This window comes from Varanus komodoensis, unplaced genomic scaffold (genome assembly GCF_004798865.1).
Source record: "Varanus komodoensis strain SLA01 unplaced genomic scaffold, ASM479886v1 scaffold1, whole genome shotgun sequence".
Taxonomy (NCBI): domain Eukaryota; kingdom Metazoa; phylum Chordata; class Lepidosauria; order Squamata; family Varanidae; genus Varanus; species Varanus komodoensis.
In genome coordinates this window covers 21,334,779-21,354,029 of record NW_025335268.1, presented here as the reverse complement: position 1 = coordinate 21,354,029, position 19,251 = coordinate 21,334,779, and the positions used below count along the sequence as shown (strand labels likewise).

At 39.3% G+C, this 19,251-nt stretch overlaps 1 protein-coding gene across 1 annotated transcript in view; it reads left to right on the top strand.

Moving 5' to 3' along the window:
• KIF26B (kinesin family member 26B) overlaps nucleotides 1-19,251 on the top strand; it is a 356,451-nt gene that overhangs the window by 262,727 nt on the left and 74,473 nt on the right. The window lies entirely within an intron of this gene.

Genomic DNA, 19,251 nt, shown 5'->3' with positions numbered 1-19,251 from the left:
TATGTCCTATGCCCAGCACCAGGTGAGGCACAATAGTAACAATCATCATCAGTGTGCCTCACACCAAGTGTTTTTTCTGAACAGCTGTTTTCAGCCATCTAGATTTAGTTCTGTGTAGTAGAGGAAAGGAAGCTAGGATGCAGGTAGGGATCAGCATAAGTCTGCGACATCCAGCATCTTTCCTTCCTTGCTCCCTGGCATGTCCCTTTTTCCGCTTTGAGGCCCAGGTGCAACCTTGAGGAAGCATCTAATGTTCTTTCCACCGTGGCAGCAGGGGATGATCTTGAAGCTGGGACCTCCAAGATAATGTAGGGAGGCCATAGGATTCTACCCTTAATGTTTAAAAGTTTTGAGTGTTTTGAATACCACCAGTCCCTGGGTTATGAACAAGTCCTGTTCCTGAAAAACTGGAAATTTGTCTTTAAGTTGAATATATGTGAGTTGCAACATTTATAATCAGCCTCTCCACATTGTGGGTGTTAGGGGCACAGGACCCCTGTGAAAGGGGAGAAACCATTAATGTCTCTAGACATCCCACTGCCCAAACTCACCAGCACCTCCTCTTTGCAGCAAGAAAATGGTGAAAAGATTTCCCTGTCCAGATGGGCAGGGCAAGAAGGCATGTGTTGGATACCTTCCTCTCCCCACTTTTGCTTCCTCTATGGTGATGCTTTAGAGACCCCCCCCCCCCCTCTTTCACTTCTTATCTCTATGGTGATCCTTTGGAGGCCCTTTCTTGCTCCTTTTTTGCTTCTTTCTCTATGGTAATGACAATATTTTAAATTAATAGGCTGTATGGAAGTTTGTTTGGAAGTACGTGTTTTTTGTAATGGACATTCTTAACTCGGGGATTGCCTATATTCTTGTTTTTATTGTTCTAAGGTCTTGGGGTTTTAAATGGTTGTACACAGCCTTGATGGCTTTTTAGTTGATAAGGTGGTATAATGACAAACACACATAGTGAATCCAATTAAAAATAAAATTCTCATGAGGCTGTTTACGTATCTGACACCTGTCCAATTTATAGTTAGAAAACAGAGGAGATGCTGTCCAAAGGGTTCCTATTTTAAAGGACATGGTGCCCACTCACTGCCAGTACAGAGCATTCTAACCACTGATAAGGAGGTAACTTACACATGAAAAAATAGTTTGGTTTGAAGATTCCTGAATCCAAAACTGTTCTAGCATCTTTTAATGCTTTCTATGTATTTTCCCAGAGTAGAACTAAAAGCAAGCCATATTTTCGGCTTTCTGTTGTGTCAGTAATAAAGATGCTTCCATACCATCTCAAGCCTCTCTCCTTAAATGTCTGTTGGGATTTTTACAGTGAGTGTGTGAATTAAAGAACAATTGGTTTCTGTCCTTGCGCTGCACCCAAGGACCATTTAGTATAGTTTTCCATATTGCCATAAGACCCAGCTGAGCCTGCATTCTTCAGCTGTATGTCCAAATGTCGGGAGAGGTAAAGTGCTTGCCATTTGCTTGGCTTGTGTTGCTTGCTCAATTGACTTGTTAATCTGGGGTTTTAAAATCCCAATATAAATGCAGTTTGCAAACTGATTTGGGTTAAGCAGCTCAGACTGTATAGAGTTACAAAGAGGATTTTTTTTTAGAGGGCACCTGGAAGTCAAGATAAACTAACTCTGTGTAAGAAGCAGCCTGGAAACAAAGTACCATTATGGCAAAGTTTCCTTCTACTAAAGCTCTGATAATCACCATCATACGCATTCTCAATCAGACCTTATTTTGTGTCTTAGTCATGGAGGAAAGCTAATGAGGAACACAAAAACACATTTGCAGGACTCGGTAAAGTTAGATTTTAGAGTCTTTGTGGATAGCAGCTGCAGGGCATCAATCTGGACCCATGATAAATGATTCTGACATTTTCCACAGACAGAACTCACACAGAAGGCCTTATTTATTTATTCTCAGATGTCAGATTCTGCATTATTGATCAGGTACCATTCATTAAATGTTGCTATATGATACTGGGGGAGAGACACAGCCCCTGAGCTACACCTAACATAACAAATTATTCCATTTAAAAGAACTTCACGGAGAAAGTGTCAAGCTTGCATGCTGGCAGCTTCTGTTGTCCAGTCATACCAAAATTAAGAAAAGGGTAACAATAACATTGCCTGAGCTGGAAGTACAGTTTGCAAAAGATAATTTATGCAGCAAACACAAACAAGCCATACATGCCATTCTGTGGCAATTAGTCACCTGCTTCATTCACAGCACCTGTGTCATTTACTACAGCACCTAACAGTGTACTGAATGACATTGAGAATCCTTACTCCTGTTCAGGCTAGAGAGGCTGATTATATTGTTTAGCTACTCCACACTAGACTGCGGCAGCCATCAGATCAAGGGTCGGTAGTGCTGTAGCACTGTGATCTCATTTAAGAGTAGTGGCTGCAGCTTATGGCAAAGTACTCTTTGTTTAGTCTTTCTGAACTTGAATTTAGCCTTTTTGTGAAATAACAGAAGGCCTTGTGACACTTGAAAGACTACCAAATTCATTATGGCATGAACTTTCATGAACTAGTGTCCATTTCATCAGTTCTATCAAGAGAACATCTGATGGTTTAAAAATAACTAAGCATATGTGATATCCTTGGCTTGTTTGCAATTACGTAATGAGAAGGTTTGACTAAGGAGCCCAGCTGAAGTCTTTGTTAACACAATAGGATTAAGTTTTTGTTGTTGCTGCTAGAAAATACACTGAAAAGGGGGAATCATTCAGAATTAAAAGACATTGGCAAGGAACAAGGTGTAGGAGTTCATTTACCTAGGCTTTCTAGATGTATAAGAGCTAGTCAGTCTGTATAATTGTGTCAGTTTGGTAATTTGCAAACTAGTCATTATAGTTCATTTCGCTGGAAATGCTGTAAGGATTGTTATATGACTCTTTCCATCCTTTCCCAGATGGAAATGTTAGAAATAAACACATTTTCCTGGGCCAAACTACATGCTATCTTAATTGCATTTTCAAATAGCATGCTTGTTTTGTTAAACTACGTAGTATCCTGCTTTTCCGGTGCATGCTTCTTGTTAAACTACTGCTATCCCACTCAGAGCATCATCTAATATAAAGAGAGATTCCTTTGTTAATGCGTTGTCCACCATGCACAGCCAAAGCACTGAATTTCATCTGGGAGATCTCAGGAGGTACATTTCACTGGTGGGTGGGACTCAAGAGAAAAGGAGCATCTGTTCTTTTCTTTTTAAAATATGTTATTCATTTTACAATGTAAAATACAAATAAAAAACCTACAACGGAAATGAAACATATAACATTGTACATACAATTAAAAGAAACCATTTAAAAAATTGTGCACCCCATGGCCGGCACCATTGGATACATGTTGAAAATTCTGTTAAAAGTTCTTTCAAGAAATTCCCCCCTTCCAAAATTGCAATGACTCTTCTGAAGGTTTCCTTTCCCTTTTAAAAATATATATTGAATAAATATACCTCAAATCTCATTCTTTCTATATCATTTTCTCAATTTACTATCACGAGTTAATTTATCATTAATAGCTGCTGTATTCCAAAGTTATTTAAGAAGCATATTTTCACTTAAAGTTCTTACTTCAGTAAGGAAGTGCACTTCTGCATCACTTTTAATCTGTCACTTTCCGGAGGCGTCTCCTTCCAAATTCTCTGTGGGATTAAGAACAACTCAATTTTTCCAGGTTTTCCTTTGCCTCCCATTCTTTTCCTTGTTCCGTCCCAACCATTACGTGGTGCTGTGGTATAGTGAAATCATACAAATGCAACAGGATTTTATGCTGCCATTCACAGAAATGCCAGACTTTACTTGTTAAAAAGAAAATAAAGAAAGTTTGGAGGGAAGAATCAGAACTGTATTGTGTAGGAAGGCTGCAAGCCTTGGGAGAGGTATTTCATCTTTTTGAGCAAATTACTACACAAAAGCCAGGAAGCCACCGAACCACTGCTGACTGGGGGAAAGGGGATGGGGTCAAGGAAAGTGGGCATGACAGTCTGAGAAGTCCTAGAGGGCAGGATTTGGTCTCTGCGCCTGAGAAAGCCCTTTCTCTCATTTCATCTAATGTGCAAGAGAAATACAGAGAAGGGCCTCTTCTTCTTCCCATAGGCAAATAATATGGAAGGAGGCAGCCCTTAAGGTATCCTGACCCCAAACTAAGCTTTTAAAATGCAGTTAAAGAATGATGTCATTTGGCCCTTAGATTCTCCAGTGAGAAACTTTCCAGTTCTGGCAATGCCTTTTCAGGGATACCAAGGACTGAAAATACAGGCTCCCACTAGAGAGCTTAATAGAATTCAACTAAGTCTTTAGGTATTGTTTCTAGTCTTAGTTTAAGCAACCTCTTTCTGTTGATCTTCTTTTCCAATTAAAATTTCTTACAATTTTCTTGTAAACCATCTGGATATTTTTTTAAAAAGCACTTTTTCTGTTGTTGCACTCACCTTTGGAATTCCCTTCCAAAGGAGGTGTGACTGGCACCCACTTTATCTTGCTTTTGGTGCCAAGCTAAGACTTTTTCCATTTATATCTGTTTTTAGATTGTAATTATTGGTTTTGTTGCTGGTTTATTGTTTTACTGTTGTATTGGTTTGTTGCATTGTACTGTGTTTATCCTCCTGTTGTATTTATATTGTATTTTATTCTATTATTTTTATGGTTTTAGTTATTATTGTGAATATTATTTATTTTTATCTGTGTTTTCTAATTTTATCTGTATTATTGTTTATGATTGCACTGTGAGCCACCCAGAGAGTCTTCTGGGTATGGGAAAGCATACAAATGCAATTAATATAATATAACTCAAATACTTTGGCCACCTAATGGGAAGGAAGGACTCACTGGAGAAGAGCCTAATGTTGGGAACAGTTGATGGCAAAGGAAGAAGGGGACAGCAGAGAATGAGGGGACTAGACGGAGTCACTGAAGCAGTCGGTGCGAGCTTAAGTGGACTCCGGGGGATGATGGAGGACAGGAAGGCCTGGAGGAAGGTTGTCCATGGGGTCACTACGGGTTGGACACGACTTTGCGACTAGCAACAACAATATAATAATATAATAGTAACTATAAATATAAAACAGTATAGAAAATCTTTAAATAAATAAAATTCAGAGAATTTTGGGGGTTCCTGTAATTCTGGTTGTCCTATGATACAAACATTTCATTGAAAACATGGATAGTTTCTTTCCTATGGAGCACAAACCTCCAAATTCATTTCAAGGGTTTTTTTTTCCAGCAGATGACAGTTGTTTGTCACTGTATGACTGAAATATATTGCTAATGTTCTTGCAATGATGTTCTGCTTACTAAAAATTCATTTGAATATTCTCCCAAGTAGGACATTCCCATTTAATCTCAGATTTCACTATAGAAGAAATCTGGTGTCAACTCCATTCTAGATTGTAAAGAAGCTCTTCCTTCATGTTTCCTTGTTTTGGAATTAGGCTCTTTACAAGTGAGACATGTAAGGACACCTTTCCCCCACCCCTCTTAATGCCTTTTCCCTGTTTTGTTCTTGTTTTGTTTTGTTTTGCTTTGTTTTTTGTTTTTTGTTTTTTTTACAAAGGACTGGCATGGTGCTAGGCAAAACTTGAGCAGTTTTATCCATGGGGGTAAGAGATAGGGTGGGGAGAGAGACAGATCTTTCCCTTCCTAAACATCCCTTTATAACGCAAGGGAAAGTTTTTATTCTTGCACCACACATCCTTCCATCCCCAATCCCCTTTCGGAGACACTTAGCATAAACTATCAGGGGGATAAGTGAGCCAGTTCCCCTTCTGACCCAGGCCTTCTTCCTTCTGCTTTTTCAGTTGGCACACTAGCCATGTCTTAGGAGCTGTAAACCATAGATTTAATTGACAAACTTGTTCTTTTTGGTGGCTCTGTTTCATTTCCAAACTGATCAGCAAATAGCTGCTTTCATTATTAGAGAAAATTATAACATGCATACTTATTCTTTTGCTTAATGTTTATATTTGGGCCCTGTTCTGACTAAGATACAGACTTTCCCTTTCTTCTGTTACTACAGCGGGGAAAAAACCCAACATGGTTATTTTCCTCCTTTGCAAGCCTTTAAGCCTATGAAGTCATTTTCAAAATCTTATTGCTTTTCACTGAGCACCATTTTATGGTTGTTTGTTCCACTTCTGGAGGTGCAATCCTACACATATAATGGCATCTTACCTTATACGGTAATACAACTCCTTTGGATTGATACGGCACTGCAACCCAATTCTGTTCTGCTGCTTCCGGACAAATGTTTACTGGTCTAGATTTGCTTTCCATCTAGGAAAATCCTGCATTTTTTTCCTGCTCAGTCCTCTGAATCAGTGTGTGTGTGTATATATATAGCTAAGCGATTATCATTCTTTGTTCTCCAGCTTGGCACATATCCTTACACACCTCCTTACCTTAAATTGTAATTTGTCACCTCTTCCATTTCAGCTTTAAAGAATGTGAGCTGCCTTATCTGATTGCACTACTGCTCATTATTTCCTCCACCGCACTATAGACTGTCACATGCAGACCTGAAAATCTTCCTTTCATGTAATCATGGAAACTATACTGGTAGAAATAACGACACCTAGGATAGTCTGCTGCCTCTGCAAGCCCTGAATATTCCCTGATTTTCACATATTTCACTGGAATAGCTGAGTAAAAATATATCATTTCTCCCATGCTGAAATTCTAATTTAATTCTGTAGCAACTAGTGTCTTAAAGAAGCAGTTCTCTACCTTTTTAAAATTTGAAACAGGTTTATAAGAAGACATACTGCTCACTCAATAGAGTTACCTTGAAAGTAGCTGCACAATTTATCAAGCTAATATATGGATCCAATTCCTTTTTTAAAAAAAGTGTTATTGTTATTTTCTACTAGCTAACAAATCTAACAGAAAGAAACTAAAAAATCCTCAATCATCAAAAAACATCAGACCTACTGGGTCAGCCCCTCAAGCTTTTTCTTTTTATGGTAAAGAAATTAACATGTTGCCTCCATGTTAATATTTTGAAGAGCATTTTAGAACAGGATTCAATGTTTTGGAGAGACAAATATTCATTTGGAATGACAAATCTTGCTTTCAGATGTTCTGGTAGAACAGCACTTCACAATAGTGTTGTAGAACTCTGAGGACTACAGAACCCAGCTGCAGACAGCACAGTGTGGAGTGGTTCAACGCTCCCTGAGCACTCCCTGGCTCTTTGCAATGGAGCCTGCCCTCGGTGGGGCACAAGGAGATTCCACAGACCTTTTAGTCCATGCCTTTTGTTTGTATGGCAGAAGCCAGGTTGTAGTGCATGAGGAGCTTAAGAAAGACTGCCAGTGTATGAAGTCACAAAGAGGTAGGACTGTAGCAGCAGCAGAATGGCGGGGTAGAATCCTGAGATGGTGAGTGGACTGCACTGCACTGCACTAGTAGGAGTGACTGCTAGTAGAACAGCAAACTAACACTTGCTTGTACATCTCTGGAAAGTAACAAACTGACCACTTTGAGAACAGGTAAGGTCAGTGGACATCCATCCATTATCTCCATCTGATAATTTGCCCTGATACTTTTCTACCATAGCTAAGATTTCATTATTTGAATGCAGCTGTTCCAAGTTTCAGTCTCTGGAATATCCACATAAGAAGCTCAGGAAAGACATTGACTTGTGCCCCTGCAGAGTCACTATCACATGAATTGGATAGAGTTTAATGGTCCAACTCCACATCGGTTAGCTTCTTATTTTCCTCTTCCACCTTGCCCATTCTGACTTGAAATTTTCCTTCACTGGTGGTCATTGCTATTTTACCTGATCCATAATAATCCCCCGCCCCCCCCCACAAAAAAATAATGGGTTAAATCCAGTGTTGCATCCCTGGACTTCCACTTGCATGACCAGATTTCCCCTTGTTCTCCTCTCCGCTGGAGACTCCCACACACAAACTGCCAAGTCCCTACTGGAGTGTCCCTCACCCCCCAGGGTAGATTTGGGGTGTGCCCAGGGAACTGCATGGAGGAGGGGACATCCACTTTGTCAGTGGTCTCATTCCACTGTGGATGGCCAGCACTGACTGTTTCACAGTGCTGTGTGCATGATGACAACAGGTCTACTGACAGCTCTCCGCAGGAACTCTTAAGTTCGGTGCAGCAACACCAGAGAGAATTCAGCTCTGTGGAATGTGATTCCTTTATACTCAGCTGTATACAAGCACCCTTAATCAGGAAACTGCTCTCTTAGCTGTTTCCTACAATATCTTACAGTACTACTGTAGTTTTTTGCCAAGTCAATATCTTCAAAAGGAGTTAGGAATGCTTCTGTTAAAAACATAGCCAAGTATATGAGACCAGACAGAGTCATATATATTATGCTGTTCATTTGGTTTCATGCCAGGGGATAGGCTACATAAACATTATAATACTAGGAAAATCCCTTGGTCAATTTTATACACAGTTGTATATTTTGTGTCAGTTGCCGAGGGCTGAGGGCAGAATTTAGTGGAACAGATTTGACACGCGACAGATGGAAGGAAGGCACTAATTACGTCAGACCTTTTTTTGTCACTTACAGACTATTTCTATACCTCTCTTTATATCTGATGGTTCGAGTGCAAGAATATAATTACTTAATTTTTGTGATTGTATTTATAACTATTTTTCCTTTTCTTGCATTATTGTGGTCTAGAGTTTATCACGGATTGGGTTTGGAGTTACACCATTCCACATTTAAGTCTCCAACTTGCAGAAGAATTGTTTTTGCAGCTTCCTCCTTCCTCTGCAGCCACGGCACCTCTTCACCCTCTATTCCAGAGGTCTCCCAATCCTTTAGGACAAATTTTTGTAGGACATAGGAAGCTGCAGGGCGGGGGAGTGGGGGGGAGGAGTGAAGATCCTACCTTCCCCATTCAGCCAACAGAACAATTGTGCCAGAATCAAAGCCTCCAGTGATAGAAGGACTTTTCTGTCTGTAGGAGGCTTTTCCTGAATCTAGCGTCTTGTCTGTGCAACCTGAGTTTCATTTTTTAATGTAATATGTAATTACTTTATTATTGTATTTTAATGTATACAAACTGTTCTGAAAGGCTGTAGTCTGAAGAGCTTATAAATAAACGCTGCCTGCTGTAAATAGAAATAGAGTTCAGGCAAAGACTTCAGAACAGGTACCTGACTTAATATTTTTCTTGCGTATGATTTTTGTGCATTTAAAACGCTCTAATGCCCTGGACAAAAGGATCAACAGTATCATCCACAGTATAACAGCCAATGAAAAATAACTGTACCAAAAGGCACAGTATAATTGCCTTTTCTGAAACATCTGCAACAGGATGCAAAGTATGAAGTGCCATTGTCCTTTTCAAAGTGTTAGCAGCAGCTATTATTTTTGTGTTTATGTAAAAGAGAAGAAAAAGAGTTATACACACACTTGTTATGCACCTCTATATTAATTCCCAGTTTCTCAGTATCATCTCAGTACTGCATGTGGGCCATTACAAATTATCATGTAATTTGAGGTGACTGTCCATTAAAACTGCCCTGGCCTACTCCTTTTAATATCACCTTGATATGCAAGAATATACAGTGGTCATTTTCCACAGCATGGAGATGAGTGTTATTGCTTATTAATGGTTGAAAATCAAAGTGCTATAAAGGTACAGAAACCAGAACAAGTTTTGCTCTCAGTTCCTGCATCGGATACCCCATATAAATCTCATTGTAGCATTATCTCCAGATGTGACAATCCTCAATGACACTGGTATAAAAATAATCTAGGTACAGTTGGTCAAGTATTCCTAAGTTCAACACAACAGAAGTTGATTTTTTGTAAGCACCAGACTTGTGTTTTTGCAACTCCTTGACCATTGTGGGAAATTGGATAACTCATCACTTCCACCTTTCCTTGCCTTGATCCAATAATTTTGCTTGATCATGGAGATGGCAACAGGTTTTCAGACCCAATGGAGTGTCTTTCCCTGCCAGGGACAGGAATGGAATAACCAGTTACATCATTCCTGCCAGAAAATGTAAATTAGTTGCATCATTTCTGCTTCCTCTGACCTTGGGAGAACCTTCACTATGGTAGAGTTGACACAAATGGAATTACAGCAGTTCTCTAAGGTTGCAAAAAGAGACAACCTTAGAGCAGTGTCATTTTTTGCTTTGTTTTTTCCCCCTACAGTAGAGGCAGGGTGGCAAATCTGAATCAAAACTTCCCCCACCATCACCCGACCTGCTAGAATCATGATCTAGCTTGGACTGTTTACCTACTGTGGAGTGAAAATGAAAAAAGTCATAGTTGCCAGATGAGGACTGAAAACTGTGTGTGTGTGTGTGGGGGGGGGGTATAGCCACTAATTATATGCTTCCGCTTTCCATGCTTACTGAGGGTCCTTACACAATAATACAAGTTGTAACATGGATAAACATGCGCTTACTCTTCATAGTGATACTGTTCTTGACCATTTCACAGCCATTCAACTGTGAAATGAGGTGTTGGGAATGTCATCTATCTGGTAAACTTGTAGCAGAGCCCAAAAGATATTGATTCCAGTAAATTTTTCATATTTAAGGATGTTGTGCTACTTCGTCGTGGTCTGCCACTGCATTAACTTTGCTAGGTCTTTTCATGAGATAAATAACAGTATCAGCTGGTGATAGTGAACTAGAATCCCCAGCTTCCTTCTTTTAAAAATGTGTAGGTTTACTGTTTTCTCTTTTAAAAATGTCAAAACTATAGACTATATACCTCCAAGCACATGTTCTATTATTTTCCTTTTGTGGAATTAAGCAGCCTCCACTTTATCATTTAAAAAGATGAGAGGGAAGAATCTTAAAATGAACATGGTGCCTTTGAGCATGTGAAGAAAGTCATTGCTCTGGGACAGAAGATACTTTGAAGCAGCTTGTAAATGGGCAGATTTCCACTTGAGAGGAAAGTTGAATCAAAACAAGGTTTTCTACCAATTTAGTTTTTACAACCACTGAGCTCGTGGCATTCAAACTGTGTTTCCCAGAATCCAAGGGTTCCATGAAGGGGTTCACTCCTACAATTACATTGAAATTGTAAGTTCTACATTCTTTTGTTTCATGTAAAAGAGAAGCCTGTGACAAGGTAACGTCTGCATTTATTTTAATTCAGAGCCTTTACACACATACCTTTAAAAGCAGATTAATTCATTTTAAGCCAAAATTGTTTTATTTGAGTGGATTCAGGTTGCAGGGAATGATGTTGATGTGGGCTTAATATGGGACTAAGATGGAAGCAGAAGCAGAAATATGCTTGCAACTGTCAACAGTAACATCACTTTTGACTTTATTTGTGGCAAAACCCAAGCACATCCAAGTCATTAAAAGGAAGTATAATTTTTCTTCTTATTTGTTAGTGATGTTATATTCAATATTAGTATGTATTTAGTTAATTTAGTATTACTTTGTTAACTAAGTAATGAATGGTTTCTTGAATGCATTTAGTAACAGTTGGTGTTTACATTGTATGAAATGTGTTGCAGCATTAATTGTAACATTTTGTTTAAATAAAATGCATTTTGCATGATGCATATTTCTTAATGGGTTCCACACTAATTTGTCACACTGAGAAGGGTTCCTTGGGTATCTCTAGTTTGACAACTGCTGCACTAAGCCATTGGGAATAGTGGGAGAAAGGAAAATACTGAGCACTCATATTTTTCTAGATTTTCTTCTCATTTCTGTTGTTAAAATTCTGGGGAACTGTCAGCCCTACTTGAAACTAAGTTAACAATATCAGAATGAAAGTAAATGAAGTAAGGTACCTAAATATATTTGCTTGGGATTCTCATTTCCCACTTTTGCGTGAGAAGCTTCTATTGTGTGAAAACGTAGGTAGGTCATACAGATTGTATTGCACTGTTCAATTTTGTGGCTGCTTACAGCAAAAATGTATGCTTCCTTCCATTACTTAAAGCAGTAGCAGTGAGGAATTGCAAGGCCTACTCTTCATTAACCTCCAATAAGTCTGTTCCTATAGTCAGCCATTGCCATTACATTGATGGAGTGCTAATATAGCTTGATAGCTCTGCTCTGGCTCTGTCTCCAATGACAATGCCATTCCTGTCAACCCCTCCCCTTGCAGCGCATGTCCAATAAAAGGTGCCAAAATGACTGATGGGACAAATGGCTCATAAAGACACTGCACAAAGTGAAAGTTCGCCAGCTGAACACATCGCACACGTGGCTGAATAATCCAAACCTTGAAACCTTACAGTTTGGGGTGAGACAGAGCTGCTAATGCTGTAGATCGAATTCTTCCCATTGTATACCAGCCTCCATATCTGGTAATTTATACATTGCTATACTATGGTGTAGTGACCTAGGTGTCAGGAAGGGTTTCCATTGGCAAGCTACTTGGAAACTCCCAACAGAGCTTGGGTATCAAAAAGCCCAGAAATAAGAATTATAGAGTAGATTCTGCATCGTGGCATTATTCAGAAGAAATTCTGCTGGGATCAGTAACTAGAAACATAAAACACTTAAAGACATCTCGTAAAATTCTATGAGCCTTATACAAAACATAATGTCAGTAGAAAGAGTCCCATTTGGCTATGTGTGGTTTTCCTAAGTTCTTTTATGAAGAAACAAAAGCATGCAATGGTCTTTTAAGCAATGGTTTTGGTACAAGCTGTCTTCTACCATATGAACAAATCCAACCAAGAGAATCTATCTTAAATACAAGTAAATCAAAGTCAAGGAGTTGTTCCAAATCTAGATCATTTATTGAACTAAGTACACATCCTTAAACATACTTGGAGTCCAGTGTTTGTCTCGATCCAAAACAATGAGGTACAGTCAAGAACAGGATTAGTTACTGAACATTGGGAGTGTATTGATTATTCTCCAGTCTCATTAGTCATTTCAGTGAGATATACATGATTCCAACAGTGCAATCTTATGTATGACTGCTTAGGAGTAAGCCCCATTTAAGTACAATGAGATTCATTCCCTGTTAAGTTAGTAGAGGACTGGAGCCTTCAAAACTGTTTTAATTATATACAACTTTGTTGATCCTGCTCAGTGCATTTTTCTCACCAGTTACTGCTTCTTTTGTCTTCTCGTATGAGTCAGTCAGAGATCCAAGATCAAAGAAAGATCATATTATGAATGCTATGCTATCATATTGCTTTGTTGCCATTCATGAAATTACTGAAGGCAAGTGTGAATGAGGGCAAAGCTTCTCAGTCACATAGGAAAATCCCATCCAATCTGTGATCATGCTTCAAACTGTGTGATATCTTATTGCTTTGTAGGCAACCAGATTTGAGTGTGCGGCTGTCATTGAAGTCAAATGAAGGCAATTGAAAGTAAGAGCAAATAGAAACATAAAAACAGAGCGAGTCAGAAGGGGTCTCCCGGGCCATCTAGTCTGAGCCCTGGCTCCAGCTGGCTCTGCTCACGACGTGCCCACCATGTGCATGTCCAGCCTATCTTTGAACACCCTCACCGATGGGGTCACAGCCACCTCCCGTGGAAGCCCATTCCATACCTTCGGGGTCCTAATGATGCAACAGACCTGAATAGGCAATCATTTTTCCAGGAACTGTCAAAGGGGATGTATTTTTCGGCACTGCTAAACATACTTGCAAAAACACTGAGTAGTTCCTACTAAATATAAAATGAAGAACCTGTTAACCTGACTCACTTTGTTACTTTTGTTGTTGATACTTGTCAACATCAGGCATTTCTTGTTCTATATGGGGTAAAATTCTTTGCAGCAGCTCCTTGAGCATCACTTTGCATGGGAAATTAGTACAATGGTCATATAGTTGTGGCAGTCCTTAGCATCTCCTTCCTTGTGGGTTGGAATATATCCAGTCTGTGGCCAAGGTTTTGTTTTCCACAATCATTGGAATATTCATTTTAGGATGTGGAGCGATTCTATTTCTGCAGCTTGAAACAGTTCTCTTTGTACCCTATCAACTCTGGGTGCTTTATTCCTTCCAAGTGTTTTCAGAGCAGCTTTCACTTCACCTTCTAATATTGCAGGCTCTTTCTCACACGATTCCTCTTTGAAAGAGTCTGTTATCCATTTTATCTCTATTGTTTCCATCTTCTCTTTATTTCCTTAGATACTAAATTCTCCTGTTGGTCTTTCAGTATTCCTAATCTATGTTTTAATTTCTCTGATTTCTTGAATCTTCTGGAAGAAGTCTCTTGTTTTACCTCTTTTGTTGCTGTCTTCTATTACTTTACACTGGTTGTCGTAATAGTTCTTTTTGTCTCTACACGAGAGCTGCTGACCCTTGCATTCAGGAGTCTGACCCTTATTTTCTGTCACTGTTTGCTCTAGCCTCTCACCTATCCTTAACAGTTGTGTTTCTTCTGTCATCCACTTAGGTTTTTTTCCTTCTGTTTGCTACAGGAACTGTCTTTTTGCAGTCTTCCCTAATGATGTCTCTGTTTTCAGTCTACAGTTCTTCTGGCTCACAGTCCATTGAGTTCAGTAATGCAAATCCATTCTTTAGGTGGACTTTAAATTTCCCAGGAATGTTATTGAAGTTGTATTTTGGCACTATGTTTCTGTTAGTGATCTTTTGCACCTTTGCTATGATTTTTGATACTAATAGTTCATGATCACTACCGCAGTCTGCTCCTGGTCCTCCAAGAATGCAGCTTCTTCATCTTCTCATTTCAAGCACAGAGTCTATTTGATTTCTCTGTCGGCTGTCTGGTGATGTCCATGTGTACAGTCGTCTGATTAGGTGCTTGACAGATGTATTTCTTCGCAGAATTCTATGAGTTGTTCTCTTGCTTTGTTTTTGCCTCCTAAGCCAAATTCTCCCACACCATTTCATTCTACTTTGTTTCCTACTTTCACATCCCAGTAACTTAAATCAACATGTTTTGTTTTGGTATGTTATCAGTTTCTTCTTGGACATTTACATAAAAAAATTCCATTTCTTCATCTTCAACATCTGTTGTTGGAGTATAGACTTGAATGATGGTTATTTTGATAGGCTTCCCAAAAATCAGATTGATCTTATTTGGTTTGACTCTGCATGATAACCCCTTACAACTTGCCTCAGTATTAGAACCACCCAATTTCTTCTGAGTTAGTAATTTCTAGAGTTAAATACTCACTTTGTTTGTCTGACTGAAAATGTCCCTTTCCAATCTACTTGGGATAATAATAATATGATGTATTTGAACTAAATGCACACCAAATACTATGATGTTTATCTGTACCATTTCCTGCTTTACAGTTACCAGTTGGCCTTGATTCATACCACACATTTATTTAATAATAAATAATAATTTATTTATTTATTTATACACATTCCATGTTCTAATTGGGTAGGCTGTGCCACATTGGATTTTCATTTCACTTGTGCGCAACTAGACTTCCTTTCAGCTTTATCTAGTTGTGACATTAGCAACAGCACTATTCACACGTGTCTTTTGCTCTTACCCTGTGGCTGGTTGAATGCCTTCCAACCTGAGATTCTTATCTTCTGGCACCATCGCTGGTTGCATTTTGGATTGTTTCATCATAGGGTTTTCAACTAAAAAAGATTCAGGTTTTTTCCAAGGTTACCCTTGCTTTCTTCTTTGCAGAGTTAGCTTGAGCATTACTGTCACTGCCTGTGAAAGATTCTCCACTAGTGTCACCTCAGCTATGTTGCTGCCTTTCAGGAGCTTCTCTGCCCCCATCAGCATTAGAGATATCCATTTTCTTCTGCTGAGCGGAATGTTACTTCTAAAGAGTCTTTTGTTTCAGCTTTGACCATTCTGCCTTGGGTGACCCTGCTAGATAACCAGCTGAATAAAAGTGTCTGGCCCCTTGGAGGCATTGCTCTTGGCTTCTCTTACACTCTGAAACCCACTTAGCATGTTAAGGTGTGCATTCAAGAGTGGGGAATTGGTTTACTTCAAATAATATATATAGTGATGGTTTTAAGTATGGGGAGGACTAGTTACTTGTAGCATTGTTATGGAGAAATCACAAAAAAGAAAATATAAAATATACAACTTTGATTTTTAATCCCCTTTGACTAAGAAAGTAACTTGCAAGATCATTTTCTGTATTATTGCTAATAGCTAAGATCTTCAACTGCTACAACAGAATTGGGGGGGGGGTTGTTTTAAACACACACATAGATATGCACACGGACTCATTGATTTCTTCAGGCTACCCCTGAGTTTAATTAATTTCTTGCTGTTTTCCTTCAGACTGGCTCCCCATTAAAGTGCATTTCCCAGTCTTTCTCTGGCTTTAAATCCAGTACTCCTACTTATTCATAAATTGTATGTGAAATGGGAATGCAGTCGGCCGTATGGCTCCATCAGTTCTGCCTGATGAAGTCCATTTTACTTACTATTTTCATAACTAGGACTATGGTATCTATTTGGTTTTTAAGTTACCTACAGAAGGCAAATCTATAATTTGCATGTCGATAGTACTTTTCGTCTGACAGTACCCAAACTTCTTTACTGAATCTTAAATTTCCCTGAGAGAAATAAACTTATTTATTTAAACAAGAAGGTGGGAGCAGAGGCAAAGAAAATAAGAGAGTATGCAGGCATCTCAACCCCGTGCATCTTTACTTGGATGTAAACATGTATACACCTAGGCATGGAGCCAACTGGGTGATTTTGGGCCAGTCACAGACTCTCAGCCCAACCTACCTCACAGGGTTGTTGTTGTGGGGATAAAATGGAGGAGAATGATGTAAGCTGCCTTGAGCCCTTTGCTGGAAAAAGGCAAGATATAAATTGCAATATAAATATAAATAAAATAAATATATACATGTCTGTCTGTGTATATAGAATTGTAGCCTATAGGAAGGACCATAATCCACATTCATTCCCTAACATCTAAAATCAAAATAATCTTAGAAAATAGGCAAGGAACAACCTTTCACTGTCCAAGTTCTTTCAGAACCACTGGCAGAGTAGACAAGACTGGATAAGATGTCTCCATGTGACCAAATTCAGGGCCGCAGTAGATATTGCATGCAGGATATTCCAGAATTATAGATTTCTTCTTCAAGAAGTAGCAGTAGGAATTGTGATTTAGATAGGGCTGCAGCATGAGAAAGGCAAGTTTAGACTCTCCCTGTAGCCCCAAAGAAAATTAGCTGGCAAGATCCGGTCATGGACCTCCCAGTTTTGCCTTCAGTATAAGATGGCGGCAGGCATCTTCCAGCAATGGGCACAAACACAGCAGAGGCGGTGGAAGGGAGGGAGTTTCAAGGGGGGCAGGGCAGGGGCAGGATAGGCAGCGGGGGTTCCGACAGGGGGAAGGGAAGGCTTCATCTCTTCTTTTTGGCACACTTTGCTCTCCCTAGCAGGAAGTGCAACCACACTTCTGTCTGCCACCTCCACTGTGTTCCCACACATTTCCAGGGAGGAATGAGCAACAACAGCTTAAATAAATCACTGGTAGTAGTGGGGTGCCTCCAAAGTGGGGTGCACTGTATAGCCTGTATACTGCTAAGGCACTGTATCACCTACAGTCATCCAGAGTTCACTGCTTACAATGCCTGTGCAGTTCAGATAGCTTTTTTTATGCTAAAGGTCGTGATGGTAAGCAGAGCCTGAGCTTGGGCTGAAAACCTGCATTTTGTTTTGTTTTTTTTAATCAGGCACAGCTTTGTGTAAATAAATGTAGTTCAAGTATAGAACTTCAGTACATCACTGAGAGAAGTGCAGATGGGAACACTGGGGAGGGGGGTTACAACTCACCCACCCCCCACCAGCATCTCCTTTTTTCTGTTAAAGCTGGCTCTTGAGACTTGAGAATAGATGTGAGACTTGACACAAAAATTTTTTGCAATGACTTGAGACTCAGCTTGGACCTGAAAGTAAAGACTTGAGGCTAGACTCAAGACTTGGAGTTAAGGACTTGAACGCATCGCTGCTATTCAGTGTAATATATTGTTGTCTACTCAGAAAAAGTCAACGATTCATAAAGCAATTATAATCTCAGTTTATATTAATCACTCTTTATAGTTGCATGGAAATTCAAAATGCCATGTATCAGTTTAGCAGGTTACTAGCATTTCTTTTCAACTATAATTCCTGGTATGCATGCATCAGTAACCAAGGAATCTGCTTATAAATCAGATTTATTCGTCCTTCCAGCTATGCATGATGAGGAAAGAGGGGTGCTTTAGCCCAGCAGTTTATGCTGACACATTCCCACTCAGGCACTCAAATAGCAGAAGAGGCACTATTAAAAGGGAAGGGGGACAATTTTCCTTGGGGAGCAATTCTGAGAGACTTCCCTTGTGTGATAGAGCATGTCTTTCTGAGAATTTAATGAGTGATATGCTTTTATTGCAATTTGTTTGAGGTTAAACTCTTTTCTGAGACAGATAGACCTAAGAAAGTTAAAGGCAGGTGTGAAATTGCTGGGCTGATTGCAATGTAATACTCATTTTTCAGGCACGAGGTCTAATCAATGGCTCATAAGGTTCGGACTAATCTACTCTCAAAGAAATGCTCTTTTATCAGGGGTTGCTTTATAGCTCTGTTACATATACAAGACCACCTTATCATTGCCTACTTTACATACAGTGAGGATATGCCAAACCTTTACAACTTATAGCATCATATCTGTTGAAAAGCATTCCAAATATTGACCCTTAAAGGCTGGGTTTTTCATTATCCTACACTGAGACACACTGAGAACATAGCATTTTATTTGTGTGCGTTTGGATTATTTGAAACATTTAAACCACAGATCTAGCTTTTATTGCTGTTGTTTCATTGATCCCTTGGTTTTAGAAGTGCAGCACTGGATCTGATATCTTGTTCTCTAAGATAACATTTTCATTTCCCTTAATTGGATCAGGGGAGGGTGGTTAATTTTCCATTTGTTATTTAAGAGAAAGGTGAAAAGGCAAAGTGTTTGCATGAGAAGAACATGCAGCTTCATATACCTGGTAATTGCAAATGTGCAAATTGTTATGGCTAGAGGGAGATGGGTAAATAGTGGGTTTCAGACCTTATCTCACCTGTTTAAAATTTATCTGCACCTGTACAGCTTTTAAACATTTCATTTATTTAGGTTGTAGTCCTGTACACATTTACCCGCAATTATTTTCTATTGAACTTCATGGAACTTATTTCCCTGTGTGCATGCATAGAATTGTGCTGCTAATAATAGCTATGCTCCACTGGTGCAAAATACTTGGAGAGGGTCTCATTGAGTCATTGCTAAAGCAGGAAGGCTACTTGAAAGTTTACCTCCCATCATTTTTACATAACCTAATGAAAAATATGGGATT